General features: G+C 37.9%; 1 long non-coding RNA gene across 1 annotated transcript in view; it reads left to right on the top strand.

Annotated features, from left to right (window-relative positions):
* The window catches only part of LOC129522262 (uncharacterized), a 262,256-nt gene extending 242,078 nt beyond the window's left edge, over positions 1 to 20,178 (top strand). Inside the window, exon 3 of the long non-coding RNA XR_008666894.1 lies at positions 19,957 to 20,178. This is a non-coding gene — a long non-coding RNA (uncharacterized LOC129522262). The remainder of the gene's footprint in view (positions 1 to 19,956) is intronic.
* The last annotated feature ends 5,284 nt before the right edge of the window (positions 20,179 to 25,462 follow it).

Here is a 25,462-nt window from a genome sequence, read left to right as displayed (position 1 = left end):
TGCCCTGAATGGGTGTATTCCTTTGCAAGATAAAGAGAATAATGTTTATTCCATAGTGCCGTGACAGGAATAAAGTGAAATAAATGAAAGAATACACCTAAAGGGCCAGGTATAATCCTTGCACAAAGATGGTATTCTTGAAATGTCAATATTATGTATATGAAGGCAAACACACACTACAATTAGAAGGATATAAACGTTCAACCTGTTATTTCTTTGTAAGAGAACCACAGCTATTGGAATACGTGTACTTGTATATGTGTATTTCTTTGTACATAAATTTTCATTGGCTCTATTCATGGTGAAGGATGTCCATCTTTGGTGCAGTGGACAGATATTTTGTCTCCCTGGAATGAGGGAACATCAAGTAATTATATTTGCCAAGAATGGGTCTGTATTAGTTTCTTCTTGCTGCTGTAACAAGTCACCACTAATTTAATGACTTAAAGCAACACAATTTATTATCATACAGTTCTGGAAGTCAACAGTCTGAAATGAGTTTTCCTGAGCTATAATTAAGGGCTCTGTACTTCCTAGAGGCTCTAGGGGAGAATCCATTTTTCTGGCCTTTTGCAGCTTCTAGAGGCCACCTGCTTTCTGTGACATAGAGCCTCTTCCTCTAACTTCAAAGCCAGCAGTGTAGTATCTTCCATTTTTTTCTCTGACCCTCCTACCTTACTTTTGTTGTGTTTATATTATATCTACCAAGATGATCTAAAATAATCTCCCCATTACAAAATCCCTTTGCCATGTTTGGTAACATATTCATGAGTTCCAGGGATTCAGATATAGACATTTTTGGGGAGGTATTAATCTGCTTACCACAGGGTCCATCTTTTTCAAGAGAAATGAGGAACTTGGGACTTGGTTTTCTTTCTTTCTTTTCTTTCTTTCTTTCTTTCTTTCTTTCTTTCTTTCTTTCTTTCTTTTCTTTTCTTTTCTTTTCTTTTCTTTTCTTTTCTTTTTTCTTTCTCTTTTCTTTTCTTTCTTTTCTGATTTTATTTGTTCATGAGAGACACAGAGAGAGGCAGAGACATAGGCAGAAGGAGAAGCAGGCTCGCCAGTCCCAGGACCCCAGGATCACACCCTGAGCCAAAGGCAGACACTCAACCACTGAACCACCCAGGTGTCCCAAGGGCCCTGGTTTTCATGGGAATCAAGCATTTTCCTGATTGGCTGTCAAGTGCTACTATGGGAGAAGACAAGAGAATGTGGCTTCCCTGTTCTTCTCTTACCTCACCATCCTTACCCTGTTAACTCCTTCTCAGTCTTTAGATCTGTTAAACAGGTTCAACTGCCTCTCATCTTAGGGACTCAGCTGCATACTCCCTACTGGAATAATACCAGTGCCATTCCTGACACAGGAACATATTCATTGGTATCTTTACTCTTTTAACAAATATTTACTGTGTTGTTACAGTTTGGAGGTGCCTGGAAGTAGATGTTGAGACAAATTCAGGGTCTGTATGTTTATCAGAGATCAGCATTTATAAAAAAAAAAAATGGCAGGGAGATGATGCAGGTATGGGTAGAAAGGGATGACAAATAGTGATACAGGCCCTGACAAATTCCAGGCACTCGAAAGAGAAGGAGTCTGGAGTGAACATTGCCTGTCAGAGTGAGCTATGCAAGGGCGCAACTGACAAAGCTTGTGGGTGGCTGGCCTCAGGATGCATGTGACTCTGGGCAGGCAACTCTCTACAGTAGAGGAAGATGCTGAAGCAGCTGAGGGAGGTCTTCAGCTAGTCACAATCCCCACAGTTGGGCAGTAAATGAATCTTTTTGTTTGTTTTGTTTGTTCGTTTACATTTTTATTTATTCATGAGAGAGGAGGCAGAGGCAGAGGGAGAAGCAGGCTCCCCATGGGGAGCCCGATGCAGGGCTCTATCCCAGGACCCAAGGATCACAACCTGAGCCACCCAGGTGCCCACAAATTCACTCTTGATAGGGGTTCTGAAAAGTATTTTTCTGTGTGTCCAACAGAGCACCTGGGATGTGCCAAGATCTTTTCTAACTTTTCTAGGCCCAAATGATGTAGCAGGGAATTAAACAGACAAAAATCCCTGTCCTCATGCATTTTACATTACAGTGGAAGGAGATAGATGATAAGTAAATGAATAAGTAAAATATGTAATACATAGATGGTGACAAGTGCCATGAAAAAAAAAATACAGCATGTAAGGGAGATAGAGTATTGGGGAGACGGTTTTAATTTTTAGAATGAGGTCAGGGAAGGCCTCACTGAGGAGGTAACATTTGAGTTAAGACCCAAAGGCAGCAAGAAAGGAAGCCATATGGATATCTGGGAACAGTCTCCAAGTGGAGGGAAGTGCAAAGTTCAAATTGCCTGAAGAAGGAGCAGCAAGGGGGCCAGCATGGCTGGGGTGGGAGTTTGAGCAAAAGTAAAGTGCTGAGTGCAGAGGAGCAGGGGCAGAGTTGGGGCAAGATGACATAGGGCCTCAGGAGCTATTGTAATGATTTTGGCTTTATGTGGAGTAAAATGAGAAGCCATTGGATGGTTCTTAGCAGAAGAGTGATATGTGATTTACAACTATCTTTAAAACATATATCAGTGGTGCTAAAAATGAGTCATTATAGAGGTCACTTGGGGAACACACCAAGTACTCTCACTCATCCAGGGACTTAGAGGGAACCAGAGAATCATCACAGACTTGCTGAACAAGAATAAGGAAAACCAAGGGGCTGCCCAGGAGAGTTCAAGGTTAAGATTCTTAGTAAATAGAATAACAAGTTTATTGTGGTTAATTATTGCATCTTTGACTCCTTTTCTGGGGAAAAGGATGTGATTGTGTCAGAAGCCTAGGCATTTCTGTATTTCTCGGTTTTGGTTTTTTGCTGGATTTCCTACTGTGCATTGTATCTATTCATGTTTATAAGTATTGACCATAAAAAGGTGAGTTGAGGGATGCGTGGGTGGCTCAGCAGTTGAGTCTCTACCTTCGGCTCAGGGCCTGATCCTGGAGTCCTGGGATCAAGTCCCACATCGGGCTCCTTGCATGGAGCCTGCTTCTCCCTCTGCCTATGTCTCTGCCTCTGTGTGTGTGTGTGTGTGTGTGTCATAAATAAATAAAATCTTTAAGAAAAGTGAGTTGATAATTTGCCAGTTAGGGCTTACAGCTCTTTTTATCTACAGAATAGTTCCAGTGGATGGCTACCATTTTTGAAAAAATGTATTTGCTCTACTTCAGTTTCTTCAGTGTTATGTTAGTATTTCTTGGTTTTGTTGATCTAACTTTCATTCACTGAGCACTACAGAAGCTGCTAAGTGCTAGACATTTGGGTATATTCTGGTGACTCGAAGCATACAAAATTCGGTGCTTGCACGGATTGGTAATCTAGAGCTGTAGTTGTAAAAATGCCTTCTGGACAAACTACATTACCTGAAACTTGTTAGAAATGCAAATTTTTAGGCTCCACCCAAGACACATTCAGTTAGGTGGGAGTGGGGCCCCTCAATCTATATTGCAACAAGTGCACCAGGTGATCCTGAGGAATGCTAAAATTTGCGATTACTGGTCTAGAGATGAGAATCTTAACAAAATACAGATTATGAAAAGGAAGAGGAAAAGGACCTCCAGGCCAGTTGTGGGGCCAACAACCACAATGCATGCAGTTCCCTGTGGCTGCAGGGTTGTGAGCCTGGTGGGCTCTCAGAATACAGATGGAGAAGGAGCTAGATACTAAGACCTTTAAATATTTCTTCTGGGTATATACCTTCAAAAAATTGCTAACTGTTGGAGGAAGTTCATAGTGGGGAAAAGGATCAGAATCACCTTCTAGAGTTCTATTCTCAAATCACCAGCCCCTGCCATCACACCTACAGCTCTTGTTAAAGCTGGGGAACATTTGGTTCAAGATGGCCTCAGGGGTTCCTCCTAAAATAGAGCAAAGAGATCTTGTCTTTCTGCTTTCTTGAGATGATGCTGACACTGTACTTCTCCAGAACTGATTCCTAAGAGATGGTCATGTTTCTGGGCCTCCTGTGGAAATGCCTGCGGATTGGAGGTTAATACCTTGCCAGTTCTATCTCAGCCCCTGCTCCCGGGGCTGCTTTTTCAGGGGTAGCTCTTGAAGCATTTCCTGGGGTTTTGGTCAGCCATACCTTTATTACTTTAATTCTTTGTACTACTCCTTGCTGTTTTCCTGCCATTAGTTAGGTATTCTGTAGCTAAATTACGGTACTTGGAGAGTGAAGGTTTTCCAATATTTTGCCCCTCTGCTGTGATAACTTCTCTAACTTGAGGTAAAGCATAAAATTGATTTTGAGATTTCGATGTTAAATAAATTACAAGCTTCCAAATGGCCTAACCTTGCATTTTCTGCCTGACATTTAAAGTTACTTGCTTACCAGGTTTTTTTGTAAAAGATTTTTACTTTTTTTCTGTATGGGTCTTTTATGGCTGCCTTGAAGGGCTTCTGTAGAAAGGTATATTTCTACATGTGATTCTTCAATGGTGAAATTTCAAAGTAGATTTGTTATACTTTTAGGCTTCGGGCTTGTAGGACTCAGAGTCTAAAACATTTAAGTGGAATTGTTTGCTTTATTCTCTGCAGCCTCTAGCAGGTGCTTGTATTCTAAATGGCTTAATCCTAGAGTTTAGTATTGGGAGTTTCATTTTCAAGGCGGGAGAGAATTCTGGGTTGACTCTTAGGCTGCATTTCAGTGATGTCCTTTCTTTTTGCTGGTGCACCAAGTTTATGTGAGAGATCAGTGGAATATGGTAGCAATATAAAAAACTGTCAACAATGTGACTTTGCCTTTAAGTGTATGCATCCTTTATCCAGGCAGTGTGTAGTCATACATTAGGACTCTTTTAGGGTGCTATTGGCTTCAAGGTAGCCATGACTTTTCTTTCCTTATAAAACTCAATCAGATTCACTTCTGGATTGGCCATGTAAATAGCATAGTGGATGGATCTTCTCCCTAATAAAACAAACATGTAATTGCTGAAAATTGTATACATGATAAATATATAAATGTATAAATATTTAAATATATTTTTATAATATATAATTATATAATTTTCAGCAGTTAAGTGGTTGACATTAAAATCCTAGGAAATTGTACTAAGGTCGTATAGAAAATGGAGAAACACTTAAAAAATCCACTATATCTTGGGAAGAGCAGTGAATATCTGTGGCATTTAAGCCATGACCTCTTCCCTCTCCTCTCTTTTCAGCTCCATGTGTTATAAATTATACTCCAGGCATGTGCAGTTAAGAAGGTGAGCTTCTTTCGTTCACAGCTGCCTGTCCATAGCTACCATTTCACCCCAGGAGGGACTTGCCCCTGACATACCTCACCCTCATTTGTTAGCTTCTTGTGGAAGCTCTCTTCTGGGCAGGTGCTGCTGGGAAAACTGGTCTCCCTTTCCTTATCCAGTCTCAGCCCTAGGGTGAAACTCTACCCCAGGCATGGCAGGCCAAGAATACTGGGCCCTGAAACCCATCTCAGCTTCCTTATAACCCTTCTTCTGTGTTGCCTCAGCACTTATCCCTTGAGTTTGTACTGTGGTCCATGTACTTACTAATATGTTGCTTTGTAATTATTTTCTAGCACTCTGTATTGTAGTTTCATTTGTATTCATTTCCAAAATTAAATTGTAAGCTCCTTGAGCTTTTACATTTGTATCTCTGCAACCCCCTCAGTGCCTAGTACAGTGCTGAGCACTCAGCAGGTGTTTAGTAAATGCTTGTCAAATCAAAAAAAAAAAGCCTTTTAAGGCTTCCTTATAAAGTGGAGATTTTAAGTACACACATCCTTTCATGTCAGGATGAGCAAGCTGAGACCAGCTGCTACCATCTTTGCCTGAAGCCTTGATGATAAGGCAGGGTATCACTCAGGGAGAAGTAGACCATTGTGCATGCCCCAACCCCCCTTCCTTCTTGCGTTTACACAGAGATATTGCCTAGGAGGGTAGGTAAAAAACAGAGTTCCACAGATCTCCCTAAAAGGACTGACTTATTTTTGGAACAAAGTGATGAAATTCATGTTTAGGAGTGGTGTCAAAAATAGTGAAGCTTTTGGCAGCAACCAATTAGTAGTGGCACCCTAAGGGTAACAATAAGCAAAATGATAACAATAAGCAAAATGGTAGACCAACTAGAAGTTTAATAGAACCAGGGAAAGAGAGAGCTAAGAAAAATCCTGAGGTATGAGCAGCTTCAGACTGGCCAAACTGTGCCACTGAAAATGGGCCCTAACTGAGTTGGATAAGGCTATGGATCCATTTATCCTCCAGGAGACATGGTCAAAAACAACAGAGGAATCATATAGCAATTAATGGAGACTAACAGCTGAGTGTGATACCCATAGAGGCACATCAGCTCAGATGCCCAGGGAGTATGTGTACATACCCAACATTTTACCCTTTGAAATTGATGAACAGTTTCTAATGTTGTATATTGTGGCGAAACAGACTTCAATGAAATAGTCCAATTAGGTCACTAAACTTAAAAGCAAGCAAGAAAACAATAATAAGCCCTAGAAGTAGGGGGTAATGGCAGTTTAGTATCTAGAGTTCCCATATTATTTAAAATGTTCATTTTTCATCCACATGCAGAAGAATGAAACTAGACCACTCTCTTACTCCTTACACAAAGATAAACTCAAAATGGATGAAAGATCTAAATGTGAGACAAGATTCCATCAAAATCCTAGAGGAGAACACAGGCAACACCCTTTTTGAACTCAGCCACAGTTAACTTCTTGCAAGATACATCCACAAAGGCAAAAGAAACAAAAGCAAAAATGAACTATTGGGACTTCATCAAGATAAGAAGCTTTTGCACAGCAAAGGATACGGTCAACAAAACTAAAAGACAACCTACAGAATGGGAGAGGGTATTTGCAAATGACATATCAGATAAAGGGCTAGTTTCCAAGATCCATAAAGAACGTATTCAACTCAACACCAGAGAAACAATCCAATCATGAAATGGGCAAAAGACATGAAGAGAAATCTCACAGAGGAAGACATAGACATGGCCAACATGCACATGAGAAAATGCTCCGCATCACTTGCCATCAGGGAAATACAAATCAAAACCACAATGAGATACCACCTCACACCAGTGAGAATGGGGAACATTAACAAGGCAGGAAACCACAAATGTTGGAGAGGATGTGGAGAAAAGGGAACCACACTGTTGGTGGGGATGTCAACTGGTGCAGCCACTCTGGAAAACTGTGTGGAGGTTCCTCAAAGAGTTAAAAATAGACCTGCCCAACGACCCAGCAATTGCACTGTTGGGGATTTACCCCAAAGATACAGATGCAGTGAAACTCCAGGACACCTGCACCCCGATGTTTCTAGCAGCAATGTCCACAATAGCCAAACTGTGGAAGGAGCCTCGGTGCCCATCGAAAGATGAATGGATAAAGAAGATGTGGTTTATGTATCCAATGGAATATTCCTCAGCCATTAGAAATGACAAATACCCACCATTTGCTTCAACGTGGATGGAACTGGAGGGTATTATGCTGAGTGAAGTAAGTCAATCGGAGAAGGACAAACAGTGTATGTTCTCATTCATTTGGGGAATATAAATAATAGTGAAAGGGAATACAAGGGAAGGGAGAAGAAATGTGTGGGAAATATCAGAAAGGGAGACAGAACATAAAGACTCGTAACTCTGGGAAATGAACTAGGGGTGGTGGAAGGGGAGGAGGGCGGGGGGTGGGGGTGAATGGGTGATGGGCACTGAGGGGGACACTGGGTGAGCACTGGGTGTTATTCTGTATGTTGGTAAATTGAACACCAATAAAAAATAAATTTATTATAAAAAAATAAAATGTCCAATTTTGCATGAGATATGGCTGAAAACGTTCCAAATCTGATTTAAAATATTAATCTATACATCCAAGAAACTGAACTCCAGGTAGGATAAATGCAAAGAGATTGATGGCCAGATGCATCATACTCAAACGATGAAAGCCAAATTAAAGAAGAAAAAAATTAGAAAGCAGTTAAAAAAAATCAAAACTCATTACTGATAATGGATCTCCAACAAGTCTGACAACTGACTTGTTATCAGAAGCTGTGCAGGCTGAAAGGTTTGGGGATGGCATAGTCAAGGTGCAGAAAGAAAGTGTCATCCAAGAATCCTATATCTAGTGAAACTGGTTTTCAATAGTGGAGGTGAAATGGCATTCCCAGATCAACAAACACTGAGGGAATTTGCTGCCTTCACTTCTCTTTGCTTCCCTTAACTGATTTAAAAAGCACTGGCATAGACACTCTGTGTAGGCGCTGCTTTTAGGCAATGGGCTTGAGCACTGGAAATGTGAATAAGGTAAAAGGGCCCAGAGTGACCACAGGGCTGGATGCACACAGGTTCATTAGGAGACCTACCTCAAAATAGCCATAATCCCTAGCTCTGCAATGGGTTACTTACAACCAGGCACAGGTACCAATGAAAGAAAATCCCATACATTCCCATATTTCCCCCTCTGCCAGAGAACTACAGACACCTCCCCACCCCACCCCTGCTTCCTGGCAGACAGTCTCTCCTTTGCTGTCCTGCCCACCACTCCCTTGTAGTGTATTCAATAGGCTTCTATCTGCTTTGTTTTGCCTTTGGTGAATTCTTTTTACCACCTATGCAATGGGTGGGAGCTAAGCTGTTTTGGAGTAAGGAGATACCAGATGTTAACTCAAATACACAGGAAGAAATTGAAAAACCAGATGTCATGAAGAATAAGGTTAATGTAACAAATTATAAATATGTATTCACCCTTCTTTCTTCTCTCAGCTTCTTTAAAAATGTATATTTGGGAAGGGTGCCTGGGTGGCTTAATCAGTTGCACATCTGACTTTTGATTTTGGCTCAGGGTTCTGAGATGGAGCCCTGCAACCAGCTGAGCATGAAGCCTGCTTAAGATTCTCTCTTTCCCATTCTCCTCCTGGCGGCTCACACTTTCTTTCTCTAAAAAAAAAAAAAAAACAAAAAACAACAACAACAAAAAAAAACATGTATAGTTGGGATTGGAGCATATATCAATGTGATATGTCTAGTAATAATAGCAATAAAAGAGGGCAAAGGGTAGAGCTATATAAAGTTCCTATATCTCATCAAAACTAACTTAGTGTATAAACTGTCATGAATTTTATAAGCCTTAGAACAACTAATAAGAAAATATATATGGTTAAAAAATATGTAGTTAATAAATCATTAAAGGGAATTGGAATTTTTCTGCATTGCTGATATTATTATAAAATAATGCAGCCACTTTGGGAAATAGTTTAGTTATTTATGAAAGTGTTAAACATTGAGTTACCATATGACTCAGCAGTGTTAATTCTAGGTATGTACCTGAGAGAAATAAAACAGAGGTCCACAAAAACTTGTATATGAATGTTCATAGCAGCGTTATTCATCATGACTCAAAAATATAAACAATCCACATACCCATCAATTGGTCAGTGAGTAAATAAGTTGTGGTATATTAATAGAGTATTATTAGGCCAAAAAAGAGAATAAAATACTGATATATGCTATGACATGGATGAACCTTAGAAATAAACAGAGTGAAAGAAGCTAGACACAAAAGGCCACATATTGCATGATTTCAATGAAATGAAATTCATTGAAAAAACATTTCAATGAAATGTTTACATCAGGCAAATTTATAGAAAGCAAATTTATAGAAATTTCTTTCCATTAAAGAAATTAATGGATTCTAATAACCAACTGGAATGGGGAGTGATTACTAAAGGACATGGTGAAATTTTCCTAAAATTCTTCTGTGTTAATTGTTTCACAGCTCTGTGAACATTCTAAAAAGCATTGAATCCACTTTAAAAATGGTATACTGTATCTTATGCAAGTATTTTAATAGAGCTATTAAAAATCATCACAAATCATGCTTCATACTTTTTATAAAGTACTGAGTACAAGTGAGCACCATTTAATAGCAAAACTCTTATCACTTTGTGCTTGCTGAGAAGTAAATGGGTAGTTATACTTATTACCTCCATCTTACCAGTGAGCAAACAGAAGCTGAGACATATTAAGGAACTTGTTTACAAGTTCCCAAATCAGTAAAGGAAGCTTGCAGAGAAAACGAGTTTGGAATACACTCCAGAAACTGTTTTTCCCATCATGTCATAGATTTCTCTCCTAAAGGCCTGTGGGTCTCATTGCTACCTTTCTTGCCTTGACTCCAAAACAACAACAAAAGACTTCAAAACATCAGTTTTTATAAAGTTCTTGGAAAATACATAATATGATAAAGAAGAAAATGAGCAAATAACACCCCCCCAGAAGTAAAACTCTGAACATTTTTATATAATTATCTTCAGTTTTGCCTCTAAATATTTATGAATACACATTAATTTATAATATAATTCAGATCACACCATATAGATAATCATTTAGCTTGTTTTAAAAAATTAATATCTCCTGAGTAATTCCCCATGGCATTGTTCTTTAGAAACATAATTTAATAACTGCCTAATATTTACTCTTGTGCGTGCTTCATAATTTATTTAACACTTTCACTGTTGGACATTCAAATTGATGCAAGTTTTTTAACTTTAAGAAAAGTGCTGCATACACAAACCTTTGTTTGATTTTTGACTATCTACTTAGAAGAAGTCTCTAGAATGTATGGACTTTGCAGAGATTCCTAATGTGTGTATAATAACCGCATTTATAGGGAAGCTGTGAAGGTACACCGGTGAAGTCTACGAGTCAGGAAATCTGGGCTGGAGCCTGGCTCCACCATATTCTAAGTGTATGAGTCAGAGTTCTGCAAAGAAACAGAACTAGCTGAAGGTACATGTGTGTGTAGAGAAAACACACAAAAGAGATTCATGTTAAGGATTTGGTTCACACGAGAGTAGAGGCTTAGTAAAACCAAAATTTGATGGGGAGGGCCAGCAGACTGCAGACCCAGGGAAGAGCTGCCTTCTGAAAAGTCCAAACGCTGCCCCTATTCTATTAAGGCTTTCAACTTAAAGTAGATGACATCTATACACATTGTAGAGAGCCATCTGCTTGACTCAAAGCCCAGGGATTTAAATATTCATCTCATCCAGAAACACCCTTACAGAAATAAGAAACACCCAGAGGAATGGTTGACAATGTGTCTGGGCAGCATGGTCCTGTCAATTTGACACATGAAACTAACCATCGCACTAAATGTGTGCCTTATGTTTGCTCTCTACCTTTGTTACCTCAACTGAAAATGGAGAATGATGTATTCGCTGTAATGAATTTGGAGAAAGACAAATGAGTAAAACATATGAATCATGTCTGGCACAGATTTAGCATTTGATAAATATTAGCCACTATATTATTTTTTTTAAGATTTTATTTATTTTTTCATGAGAGACGCAGAGAGAGAGAGGCAGAGACAGGCAGAGAGAGAAGCAGGCTCCACGCAGGGAGTCTGATATGGGACTCGTTCCTGGGACTCCAGGATCACACACGCCCTGGGCTGAAGGCAGGCGCTCAACTGCTGAGCCACCCAGGTGTCCTTAGCCACTATATTATTATATCACCTTGTTCTCTCTGACAGTTCTTATCATTTGGAAATCTCGCTAATCTTAAAAATTAAAGGTATCTTACTGTTTATTAGCACTTAGATTTTTTTCTCAAATTGACTATTTCTCTATGTTCTTTGCTAATTTTGGGTTGAGGCTTTTAAGCTTATTTTTGTTCTCATTGATATATATAAAATTTTGAAATTAAAAGCCTCTTAAGTGTCTATGTGACTATTTTTTATCACAACCATTAAGTATGTATCTTTTATTTTAAACTTTTAAATGTATTCATATTATATAGAAAAAATATTTAAATATATGTTTTAGATATTTTACCTTGCAAATTTATTGTGGGAAGGGACTATTTTATGTTGTTTTATGCCTTTCTAAGCAGCTTACAAATAGATGAATGAGAAGGTCTTTGCCTATGAGAATTAAGTTCAGCATGGAAATACATCAATGGTATTGATATGATCTACTCCTAAAAGCCTTTCCTAGACAAAGCATTCTTTTCTCTTTCCTCATTTATTTCTCACCTCACTCTGTTTTTCCTTCTGCATGTCCTGCAGCTTTCATTTTGTCATTCTGAGCTGAGTCTCAAGGGGAGGGCTAGCTGTGTAGTCTTGATCCTGGGTTCCTGGAAAAACTTTTGATTAAATGATCATGATAATGTGGTAATGATAAGTATCTTCTGTTGTACACTAATCATATGCTGCATATTGTTTTAAGCACTTTACATACGTGAACCCATCTAATTCTCACCACAGCTGTACAAGGTAGAGGGGTTGTTATTACCACCACTTTTAAATGAGAAAGAAAGGCACGGAGAGATTTCAGATCTCTGAAATCTCTTCAGAGATTTCAGCAAGGAGTTCCTGGGTACCCACTCAGGCATGCTGAATCCAGAGCCCACACTCTTAAAGACAATATGAAACAGACTCCCTAGAAATTTTGGTAAAATCCTGTAAGTCATGGTGAAATAAATTATAAAATAGCAAGGCATGTTTTGGCCAGCTATTAATGGGGATGTAGAGGCAGAGGCTCCTGGGAAGGGGCAGAAAGGGAGGAAAATGTACTTTTGTTTTACATAAGCCAGATTCTCCACTACTGGTACAACACAGGCCTTGATCTGAGAGAAAGAGCTATCAAATAGGAATAAAGACAAGTAGTTACCATTATGTGGTCTCCACCATGTAGCCAGCAAAGATTGCTAGCCACTTGTGGGAAGCTATTGATCCTGGTCACATGTGATGAGGTACTAGTGATTGGAGATCAATATGCAGCTTACTTCCAGATTTCAGGCTATAAAAGTCCAAGTCTGCATCCCTAAGGAGTTCAGATTTTAGCTAGGAGATGGGCATGCCAACCAATAATGTCAATGTATCATGAAAATGGCCTATGAGAGTTAGAAAATGTTATGGAGATAGCAAACAGCAATAGCTTGAGATTAAAAAAATCAGAGTGAGGTTTGATAAAATATGGAGGGAATGATATGTGAACTGAGGTATTAAAGGATAAATGGAAATTGATCTGACAGTCCAGTATACACAGTCTAGGGTGGTTGGAATGTCCCATGTGAAAGAATGATCAAGGTACATTTGAGGAATTATGGCCCAGCGTGAACTAGAACAAAGGAAAGAAGGTATCAGTTCTTATGCCAACCGTTTTAAACGACAAGAATTTCTTGGAATTTCATGGTATAGAGGAATCTAAGAGTGTACTTTACTCAGTTGGGAAAAAAGCCCTCGATTGATGACGTCTGCAGTGAGCGTAGGATACAGAGTGTAGGATTACAGAGTATAGTACTGTTGCTAAGTTTTTGTCAGTGCTTTGGTTTGACATAAGCATAGAATAGATTTAGAAGGAGGGTTCCGGTTTCTCATGAAGTTTTAATGGTATCTGGGAGACAAAATAGGTTTACTGAAAGATTTTTTAGCAGATGTGACATGGCTGGAGTTACCCTTTGAAAAAGAACTCTGAAGGTACTGTACCCTCCTCTCCTTGCACACACATAACCCTATTCACTTACTGCTCACAAGGCAGTAAAGATAATCAGACCCTTCTTAGCTCATGGAAAATCACCTCTACGAGTTACTACTTGGGACACCTTCTGAATAAGGTTGCAGCTCGGCTATTATGTGGTAGATGCGCTAGTTCAACCTTGCTGGTTGTTTAGTATACTTCACATAGATGGTGATTACCCAGTCTCCCAGGCAGCACTGGCTGAGCCCTTCTAACCTGGCCACTCCACCTTTTTCAGAACCTTTCCAAGGTCAAACCACTACTGGTATTGAGCCTGAAATTTAATGAGGGACCTCCAGAACAATGCTCCCAAGGGTTTTGGTCTGAATCTTTTCTGAAAATTTTACATGCCTTTTCCACACTGGTAGTAAAATATGTTTACTGTAACTTCTGTTTAAGGATAAATTCAAACACTTTAGTTGTCAGGCTTCAGAAAATTTGTAAGATTTTCTAAAAGATAAAGAAATCCAAGCTAAACTGAAGTAAAGCCCTTCATTTGGGCAGCTTTGGGTAGCATTTAGAACTTTACTTCTAATTCTTGGAGTTGAGTGCTTATGGTTGCAAGGAGAGGATACTCTGATGGAAATGAAATACCGCAACAGTGATTCTTACCTCTATAATATTTATAAACCTCACTTCTGGTGGGGAGTTGTTAGAGGCATAGATTCTGGGCCCCATCATTGGAAATCTGAATCTGTTAATTCTAGATGGTGTCTGAGAAGGTTGTTACTATTTTTAAATAAGCAGATTTTCAGGTGATTTTGTGGCAAGTGGTCTATGAGTCTCATTTTAGGAAGTGCTCTTAACTCTGGAGCATGCAGAGAACCTGCCTCAATAATGAGTTAAACAGTGCAGTTCAATTCATGGTTGTAAGCATTCTACAAATAGGTAAAATAGACACATGCTTTGTGCTTAGAGAGCAGAGGTAGGATTGAATTAGGAAATATGGCCTTTAACTTTCCAAAGGTATTATTCATCAGGAATTTGGTTTTCTATTTATATTTAATTTTTTAAATGATCAGAATAATACACACACAGCTGAAAATTCAAGTAGTACTCAAATGTCCTAATAGAATGGATCAGTTTCTTATGCCCAACTGGTCTTCACTTCCTCTGAGCTCTCTTCAGCAGGCCCCTCCCACCACTGTTTTTGTCAGCTCCACTAGCAATTTTAATGTTAAGTCTGATAACATTTACATTCTATGATATAACCTTAATTAAGTTTTCTGCACCTTTTCTGTAGATTGGTTCCAAACAGCCTTTTCATTATTGTGACTAGGAAAATGTTGTTCTTGGCAGAGCCAGGGAAAGTGTTCTGATGACATTTCCTTTTCTACAGCTCTGAAGATATAACTCCTGTGCCACTGAATATAGGTCTGGATGAGGGCTTTTTTCATAGGAAGATCAGTTATTGTTAAGTTGTAATTTATGTGGAGAAACTTGTATAAGGAGATGATGAAGGAAAACCATATACTTCAGGGATGATCCTGAACAAGACCTCCTCAAATTTGCAACCTCCAGGTTGTACTGCATGTCCAAGTTCATTCTGACCAACCCCCAAAATACAAAGAATTTTTATTATCTTTGCATTTACACTAGGTTTGTATCAAGGACTTATATATACTGATGATATGTTGGGCCTTATATGTATATTGAATATTTAATACACATGTATAACTATAGCTTCTCTCTATATAACACCATATATTAATATATATAGATATATATATCAAGTCTTAGTGGGTTTCAAGTTCCTTCCATGTGACCACTAGTACATTGGATGAAAAAGGAGGTCAACTGTTATTTTTCTTACATTCTGAACAGGAAACAGTCACCTGTGTCAATTTACCTGAGACTCATTCACAAAGATTACTATATTGAGTTTCAGAAATTGAGTGATGCTGCCAGGGGAACTTGTGGGTTGACAGATGATATATGACAATCCTCTACTGTTGGGGAGGATGTCAATACCTGCTAATCTCTATAAGGCTGTCCTGACCTGGACCTTCCTGCCTTTACAACCCTGACAGTTGCTGTCACTTTTACCTGTTCTTCAAGGCCCAACTGAAATCCCATCTATTCTGGGAATTTAGCTTGGTTGCTCCTGTCTATTGTGGATGCCAGTTTTACATTGGCAAACCATTTTCCACTGTACATTTCATCAACGCCTTGAATATAGCAGTAATGCGCCCATTTTAGAATGAGAAGACCAGGGTTTAAGGAACTTGAAAGAACTGCTCAGACACACATAACCAGTAAGGGACTAAGAATGAAACTCAGGTCTGATGAACTTCATGCATGCTATTCCTTGTGCTGTGACACTGTGACTTCCAGCCATGTCTCCTTTAGGTTTTTTTTCTATGTAATTTATTTACCACTCAATACATTCTAAATATATTTTTTCATATATATATTCTTTCTAAGAACAGTTATAGTATCCTTGGTTTCTTAGCATTCCTATTCTTTTATACAGTAGGATTTAGCAAATGTGGCCACAGTAGGTTGATTTTGCTTAAGACATACTTGAGCAAGGGATCCCTGGGTGGTGCAGTGGTTTAGCTCCTGCCTTTGGCCCAGGGCGTGATCCTGGAGACCCGGGATCGAATCCCACGTCGGGCTCCCGGTGCATGGAGCCTGCTTCTCCCTCTGCCTGTGTCTCTGCCTCTCTCTCTCTGTGTGTGACTATCATAAATAAATAAAAAAATTAAAAAGACATACTTGAGCAAAATACTTTATATCCATACAGTTATATTCCATACACTTCCCATAGACCTTGGTGCATTGCATAGATTGGAGGCTTTCAGTCCTTCCCAGTTCAGACTGAACTGTTCAACTATAAATTTCTCAGTTCTGCAGGGACATCTCAGGCATCTCTAACCTGAACAAATGTCATGATTTTCTCCCTCAACCATGTGTTTCTCTTTATTTTCCAGTTGTTCAAATGAAACATCCTGATCTCTTTAATTTCCTCCATTACCTTCAATTCAGTTGATCTGCAAATCTTCCTGCTTCTACCTCCAGAATGTAGTTGAAATCCATCCACTTCTGTCCATTTGTACCGGAATGTTTAAACCCACACTTCCATCCTCTCACACCCGCATTGCTATGACCATTTCCAAACTGTTCCACCTGCTGTTTCCCCCTTGTCCTCCCCCCACATCTTGTCCTCTACAGATTAGCTAGAGGGATCTGTTTAAAAGTGCAAATCCCTTCTTGTCTTCCCCTATTATAAAATCTTCCATTGGCTTTCCATGATTCTTAGAACACTATCCATATTCTTTTCCAAGGCTATGAGGTTCCATAAACTCTATTTCCTGTTAAATTCTCCCACTTTACCATGTTCCACTCTCTGTCTTGCTTCCTATGCTCCAAGTGTATCATTTTATTCTGTTTCTTGAACACATAAAGCCATTTCCATGTCGAGTTTTTTTCTACAAGTCATAGTTTCTCAAGTATTCTGTTTTTCAGTACTCCATATGATGGTATGCCTTCTTCCTTTGTATAACAGCTAAAATGCCACCTCCTTAGAGAGGCCTTCCCTGATGATCCTGTTAAAAGTGGTCACCTCCCCTTCTAGTTTTTTTCCTCTATCAGACTGACTGATTTGTCTCATATCCTTAAACTCTATGATTATTTGTTTTCTTTCTTTAGAACATAAAACTCCATGAGGGCAACAGCCTTGTTGGGCTTGTTCAGCTCTGCCCCCTGAAGCTAGCAGGCTGCTGGTGTCATTGTAGGTTCCTGAATGGGTGGATAGATAGATGGCTGGATGGAGGAAAGAAGGAAGCAGGGGGATGGAAATAAAAACAACTGAAAGATGTCTCAATAACTAATACATGTGGGAAGGACACTTGGCTAGAGAAGGAGAAAACTTCACACTCCTTTCCTTACCTGAAGAGTGTGGTCTCTCCCATAAGGGGCCCGAAGCATGGCCTTTTTAGGGCAGCTGGGTTTCCAGAAGAGACCCTAGGGTGAAATGGGTCAATTATTTGGTAATGTTAATTCCAAGAGGAGCTGTGGCTTTCTAATGAGCTTGTTTCCCTCCCCAAGCCTCTGAGAAGCATCCTGAATGCAAGCTTTCTCTTATAAGATTGGAATGGCATTCACCCAAGTGGTAGGTTTTTAGAATGCCTGTGGATACTCCATAACCTCTTCCTCACCCCCAGTAACTGATATTGCCAGAACTCCTGAATGTATTTTAGAATTCAAATATAATTCCAGAGAGATTACAGCGTTGTGACCCACTGAAAATCCTTTTCTTGATTCACATGTGATCTCTTCAATGTGGGAGTAAGATACAAAACATGTACATTTTGAGTGAAAATGGGCATAGAGAGTTCCTGGGCACCATGAGACCAGGTGAGGCTGGGAGCCGAGGAGAAAGCATGGTGGTCCTTGCCATTTGGGGAACATCTGATTGGGAGGCGCGATTCTTCCAATGAGAAACACCAAAGGAAACGGCTGGCTGCTTCTCAGCGGGGCAGGCTTGCATACACACAGACAGCAATCTTCAGGTTCATCTTCAGATCATCTGTCTGAGATGACTTCTAATGCTTATTTCTCCTTGATTATGAAAGAATATTAATATCAACAGTGTGGGTAAAATCTGATGAACACATACTATGGTTTCATTCCCTAAACTATACCAAGTCACACAAAGAAAGCCCAAGGTTGGACACTGGCACCCAGAGAATGGTCAAAAATTAGGGATTGAACATAGAAACAACCCATAGTTGTTTACTCTGTAGCTAAAGTTGATCCTAAACATTGATGCTTTCCAGTCACTTCCAGGCACTGCCTTTATGGGCAGAAGTAGTGTGCTCTCTCTTGTGGGTAATCAGGTTTTAATAATATCTGTGCAGCTTTTTATAATTCACTTTCAACTTTACATCTGAAAACCTTACCTCCTGTTCCTATTTTTGTCAGAACTATAACGATTTTTTTTCCCCTAGTGACTAACCTCCTGCCCCCTTCCTGGCTCTTCCTGGCTCATTTGTAGACTGTGATTTTTCTCTCATGGCCCCGTTTCTGTCTTTATTTCTCTATTCCTCTAATTTCCTATACTTCTGAGCACTCGGTGTATAAGATATATCTGGCAGGGGAATTGGATTTTACCTGTAAGAGGTCAACATGAGCTGGAAATAGTATTAAATTAAGGGAAATGGTGGATATTTAAGAGAATGAATTCTTTTTGCTTTAATAAAATGTTTCCAACCTTGCTCATGTCAAACTTAATTCTTATGTAATTCTAGTTTTTTTAAAAAACTATTATGCCAGTTAATTGTTTTGCCTTTTCTCAGATTTTTCTAGCTCTCAGGCTGATTTTTTCTTGCCCTACTACTGGATATGCTGTGCTAAAAAATAGATTAATGTACTAGTTAATAATGACAGCACCTGACAAATTTTTATTTTTTAAAATCCGTATGTGATCTGTTCTGATTTTTTTTTTTAATTGGGATATAATGAATGTATGACATATTCGTTTCAGGAGTACAACTTAATGATTCACTATATGTATACATTGCAAAATTATCACCACAATAAGTCTAATTAATATCTCTTACTGCATGGTTACAATCTTTTTCCTAGTCATAAGAAATTTTAAGATCTACTCCCTGAGCACATTTCAAATATACAATCTAGTCTTGATAATTTAGTCACCATGCTGTATGATATACTCTCAGGACTTACTTATTTTATACCTTGAAGTTGGTACCTTTTGACTCACTTGACCTACTTCACCTACCCTCTGCTTCCTACCTCTGGCAACCACCAACCTGTTTTCTGCTTCTTTGAGTTCCATGTTTTGTTTTTCACATTCTGCATATAAGTAAAATCATACTAGTCTTTTTCTGTCTGACTTACTTTGCTTAGCATAATACCCTCATGGTCTATCTACACTGTCACAAATGGAAAGATTTCTTTCTTTTTTATGGTCGAATAGTATTCTGTTTTATATATATAACAGAATATATATTTATATATATTTATATATATTTATATATATATAAAACAGAATGGTGGATATATATATATATATATATATATATATATATATATATATATAAACAGAATGGTGGATATTTAAGAGAATGAATTCTTTCTGCTTTAATAAAATGTTTCCCACCTTGCTCCTTGTGGTATATATATTCCACATCTTTTTTTTCCCATTCATTCATCAATGGACATTGCTTGTTTCTATATCTTGGCTATTGAAAACAATGCTGTAATGAACATGGGAGTATGTATATCTTTTCAAATTAGTGTTTCTATTTTCTTTTGGCAAATGCCCAGAAGTGGAATAGCTGGATCATGTGGTGGGTTATTTTTCCCTTTTTCTTTGTATTTTTTTGTTGTTGTGGTGGTGGTTTTTATTTTTATTTTATTTTATTTTATTAATTAAAATTTTTTTTTTTTTTTTTAGAGAGAGATGGAATGCACAAGTTGGAGCGGGAAAAACAGAATCTTAAGTAGGCTCCACTCTCATCCCTGAACCCAATGCAGGGCTCTGTCTCACTGGCCTGAGAGCATGACCTGAGCTGAATCAAGTATTAGACACTTAACTGACTGAGCCACCCAGGTGCCCCTCTTTTTATTGTATCTATATGAGATGATGAATGCAAACTAAACTTATTGTGGTAATCATTTTTACAATATCTGTAAGTTAAACCATTATGCCCTATACCTTAAATGTATACATTTATGTCAATTACATCTTAATAAAACTAGAAAAATAACCTACATATATAGATAATAAGTGTTCATATAATGTTTCAAGAGAGAGGTGTACTACCAACCCTACAACATCATGGATAAGCTCTAAAAACACAATGTAGTGATTCACAGCTGACTACAGGCTCGTGAGTATCCAGAGATCAGATCAACTCCCCAACATATAATCCCATTCTATGATAAAAGCATTATACAAATCAATTGATTTAGTACAGTTATGCAGAAATAGCCAAATGATACAATAATCAAAGCAAATAATACTTAGGGCCATCATAGTATTCTACTATTTTTTTCAATTATCAGAATATGTCTTAATATTTATTTATCTGATAATTTTATTTTTAATTTTTTGAGGAACATCTGTACTATTTTCCATAGTGGCTATACCAGTTTACATGAAGGTTCTCTTTTCTCCACATTCTTTCCAACACTGATTATTTATTTATGATAATCATTCTAACAGGTGCAAGATGATATCTCATTATGATTTTGATTTCATTTTCTTAATAATTAAGTGATACTTAACATCTTTTCATATTTTTCATTATCTGTACATCATCTTTGGGAAGTTGTCTATTTAGATCTACTTCCCATTTTTAACTGGATTCTTTTTGCTTTTGAGTTGAATTCTTTATATATTTTAGATATTAGCCCCTTATCGTATATGATTTGTGAATATTTTCTTTCATTCAGTAGGCTGTCTTTTAATTTTGTCAATGGTTTCTTTTGGATTTAGAAGCTTTTAGTTTGATGCATTCCTACTTGCTTATTTTGCTTTTGTTGCCTTTGCTTTTGAGTCAGATACAAAAATTCAACACCAAAAGAAATGCCAAAGAGGTTACTGTCTGTGTTTTCTTCTAAGAGTTTTATGGTTTCAGGATTTACATTAAAATCTTTATCTGAGTTAACTTTTGTGTATGGTATAAGATACTGATCCTATTTCTTTGGCGTATGGCGGTCTAGTTTTCCCAACACCATTTATTTCCCCATTGCATGTTCTTGGCTCCTTTGTAGTAAATTAATGAATCACAGCAAAGTGTTTTGATTTGTTCACATTTTGCAAAGTAAAAATGACCTTAAAAAAGCCTAACACCTTAGTTTATAATTCACCAGATTATACTAAACATTATCATTTGGAGGGATATTCAGAACAAGATATTACGAGCACATTGCTTTGCTTTTCCTTTCACCTTATCTCTCCATCCTGCTATTGTTTCATAGTCTATTCTCTGGTACAGGTAAGCAGTAAACAAGAGAAGTAACTCCATACTAAGACAGGCATAGACACCCCCTAGTACTCCCCAGGCAATTTAATTCCTTTCTCTTTTCCTTTAGCTTCATTTCTTATAATTGAATGCCACAGAAGACCAGCTTGAAGAGGTGCCTTTCTCAGAAATGCCCTTGCCTTATATATATATGCATGTCTTATTCACATAAATGAGAACAAAATGCTGATGCTGAAGTACATATGTAAATTGTAAATGAAATAATACGGTAGCATATAGTTGAGAGGTGGGAAAGAAGAGCCACTTACTGCATTTTAAAAAAGATTTTACAAGATCTATGTATGTCTTCCACCACACCAGTTTAATTAGGGTGACAGCAAACTTGAAGCCTACATGGGACAAAGTGAAGTGAAAGTTTGTTCTAAACCTGGCCTGCTTGATGATGCAAGAGGGGAGGAGGAATGATAGAAGAAATCTGAAAGAGTAGTATAGTTGGAGTAACACATTCTTTTCCTTATCATGAGCATTTTCTGAACTCTTTTTGTCCTTAATGAGTTTTAAAAAATGATTAGAACTTTTTTCTCTTGGAGAAGTATGTGTTTCTTCTTTAAATAGATTCTTGAGCTCATTAAAAGGCTGCGAGCATAAGGAGATGTATAAAGACATGCAGTTTGTAGGATAGGGAGGACAGGGACCTGTTTTCATTCCCTTGTCCAGCTTTCTGCTAGTCCATAGTGTGCATCTGCGTATAACCCTAATATACAAGCAGAGTCCTAATTGTCTAGTCTCTGTGTAGTGTTAGTTTCGAAGAAACATTCTCTACTGAACGGCTTTAGCCTTTACTGCTGCCTATCACAAAACCTATTGACAGGAAGAAATGCATCTCTACATTAATTCAAGCATCTTAAAAAAAATCTTCTCTGCCTGTTGTGGCCACTTTAGGTTTCATTCACTTGGAAAACAGCTGCCTCACCAAAATATCTCTCTACCTCACTTGCTCAAAAATGCAAAAGAAACAGTTCTAAAACAAGGTCTTTGGCACTCTTTTCCTTCCTATGCTACCTTTTCTTACTCATTTTTTGTCTCAAATTCTTATTTAAATTATAGTTGGTTAACATATAATGCAATATTTGTTTCAGGAGTAGAATTTAGTGATTCATCATTTACATATAATACCCAGTGCTCATCAATAAGTGCTCTCCTTAATCCCCATCAACCATTTAGTCCATGCCCTGCCCACCTCCCCACAGCAACCTTAAGTTTGTTCTCTATAGTTAAGTCTTCTACGGTTTAGGTCCTTCTCCCTACCCTATCTTTTCTTTTCTCCCTTTTCTATTCTTTCTCTTCTCTTCCAACGAAATCTCAGCACATTCTGATCTGACTTATACCTTCATCCCTACTCCTCCAAGGTCTTTTTCTCCTTATACATCTCTTCAATTCTGCATCATCAGAGTCAGAAAACTGAAATGGGAAATTCAAAATTCTTACTTCAGGGTGCAAAAAAGGTTGTGAACATAGCCAACACATCCACAGGTTCATGAATTTTTGTCCTCGACTCATATTCAGAAACGCTACTCATTTTTTTTTTGTGCCAGGTTTCCATCTCTTTGAACTTCTATTCCAACTCTGTCTAAGCCACACAATGCTTGGAGTGGTTTATTGTGATGGGCAAAGTGAAGTTTATCTTATAAGGAGAATTTCCAGACTTGACAAAAACAAACAAAATGAAATGAAAACCATACCAAAGACAAACAAAAGCTATACTCCCTGTTCCTTGCAATGTTTGGAACATACATACATTGAAAAATTATTTGAAACTTAAATTTAACTGGGTATCCTTTCTTTTATTTTATCAAGCTACAGTATTTCTAAGGTAGTAAATGTTTTTTAAACTTTATTCAGGAGTAATTGACAAGTATAATTACATATGCTCAAAATTTACATTGTAACAATTTGATATACATATACATTGTGGAACGATTGCCAAGATCAAGATAATTAACACATCCATCACATGATATACTTAATTGTGTGTGTATGTGTGGTGAGAATTAAGATCTACCCTAAAAGTATACAATACCACCTTTTTAACTATAGTCATCATGTTGTATTTAGATCTTAAGAATTTATGGTAACTGAAAAGTGGTAACCTTTGACCTGCATTACCTTGTTTCCCCCTCCTGTCAGCCACTGGCAACCACCATTCTATTCTGTTTCTTTTCTTTTTCTTTTTTTTTTTTGGATTTTATTTATTAAGTCATGAGAAACACAGAGACAGAGACACAGGCAGAGGGAGAAGCAGGCTCCCTGCAGGGAGCCTGATATGGGACTCAATCCCAGGACCCCGGGATCACCACCCGACCCAAAGATGCTCAACCACTGAGCTACCCAGGTACCCCTATTCTCTGTTTTTATGAAATTGTTTTCATTTGTTAGATTCCACAAAAGTGACATCACACAGTATTTGTTTTCCTATGTCTTGCTTATTTTACTTAGCCTAATGCCTTCCAGCTTCATCTATTTTTTTTTCAAATGGTAAGATTTCTTCCTTTTTATGGCAGAATAATATTCCAAGGTGTGTATGTGTGTGTGTGTTCCACATTTTCTTTTTCCATTCATCCACTGAAAAACATGTAGGTTGTTTCCCTGTCTTGGCTATTGTGAAAAGTGCTGCAGTGAGATACTGATTTCATTGCCTTTGGATACATACTCAGAAGTGAAATTGTTGGATCATGGGGTTTTGTAGGATATATTTAATTGACGATTTAGAAGCAGCAAGTAAAGATATTTTTGAAATAGTACCTAATGTGTTCTGAACCAGGAGGAAATCCAGAAGGTGAATGTATATGGCTTTGAGGATAGTGAGTAGCTACGAGCATGAGTTGTTGAGGCTATATGGTAAACAAGCCTACTCTGTGATTCTTTCAGATTATACCCCAGTTATCATTATGATTTGTAATTTTTTCCATGATGGAGACACTATTTTTAAATAGAAACATTGAGCAGAAATATACGGAATAGGAAAAATGGGATTTGTAACACAAAAAGATGTAGAAAGAGAACCAAGCGACACCTTAAGGAAGCACTGACTTTTTTTTATTGCTTTCTGTGCCACTGTCATCAGCTCTTACTCTTTCTCTACTTCTGGGATTCCTTTCACTTTTCTCTCTAACTCACTCTTGCTATTTCAAAATGTCTTTTCTGTCTTCATAGCAATGCACAGCAAATTAGCCTCAAATCCACCTAAATTATCAATATCTGCTTTTAAGTAATATGTGTCTATCTATTTGTTAATACAAGTCTTCCACCTGCATTTAATGGACACAAGCACTATTTGTCTTATATATTAGCAGGCTAAGGGCAAAAACTAAGTAACAGTTGCATGAAGATGTTTAACAGATGGTTAAGACAGCACATTCTTAAAAAAAAAAGACTGCATTCTTCTACTTGCAGTAATTATGAGTTCACTCTATCCTTAATTGCCATGATTAGTTCAATACATGAATGATCATGCTTCTCTAAAATAGAGTTGCTAGCAGGGAGAGTCGTGGTGGGTCCCTTGAGGAACATTTCTCACTACTCTTTGACTAACCTAATTTTTCTTTCCTTGGTCTCCAAAAGTTAGGGAGACACTATGTAAATTTAAGAAATAATAGGAATTCTCTAGCTTCTGCATGATATTTACTAAAGATAAATATTCTCCTTGTCTCTTTGGGGAAATCATAGAGATCCTTTCTCCTCTGAAAAATATTTAACATTTTTCTTGTTAAATATGCACATCAAAAGTGAACAGCAAGGTTGTTTTTAATAGAAAGCCTTAATATCTGAAATTTAAACCAGTGTCTAGGAGCATACCTACTGCTTCTCTGAAGCATCTGCTAGTTGGTGGGGACCATTCACTGATATTTGCTAGATTTCTTCTTCTTCTGGAATAACCGGACTATGGCTCTAAATGAATTTAGAGTGTTTATG

The sequence above is a fragment of the Nyctereutes procyonoides genome, unplaced genomic scaffold, assembly GCF_905146905.1.
Source record: "Nyctereutes procyonoides isolate TBG_1078 unplaced genomic scaffold, NYPRO_anot_genome, whole genome shotgun sequence".
NCBI classification, from domain to species: Eukaryota; Metazoa; Chordata; class Mammalia; order Carnivora; family Canidae; genus Nyctereutes; species Nyctereutes procyonoides.
The sequence above is the reverse complement of the archived record's forward strand: the minus strand, read 5'-3'. Positions and strand labels throughout refer to the sequence as shown.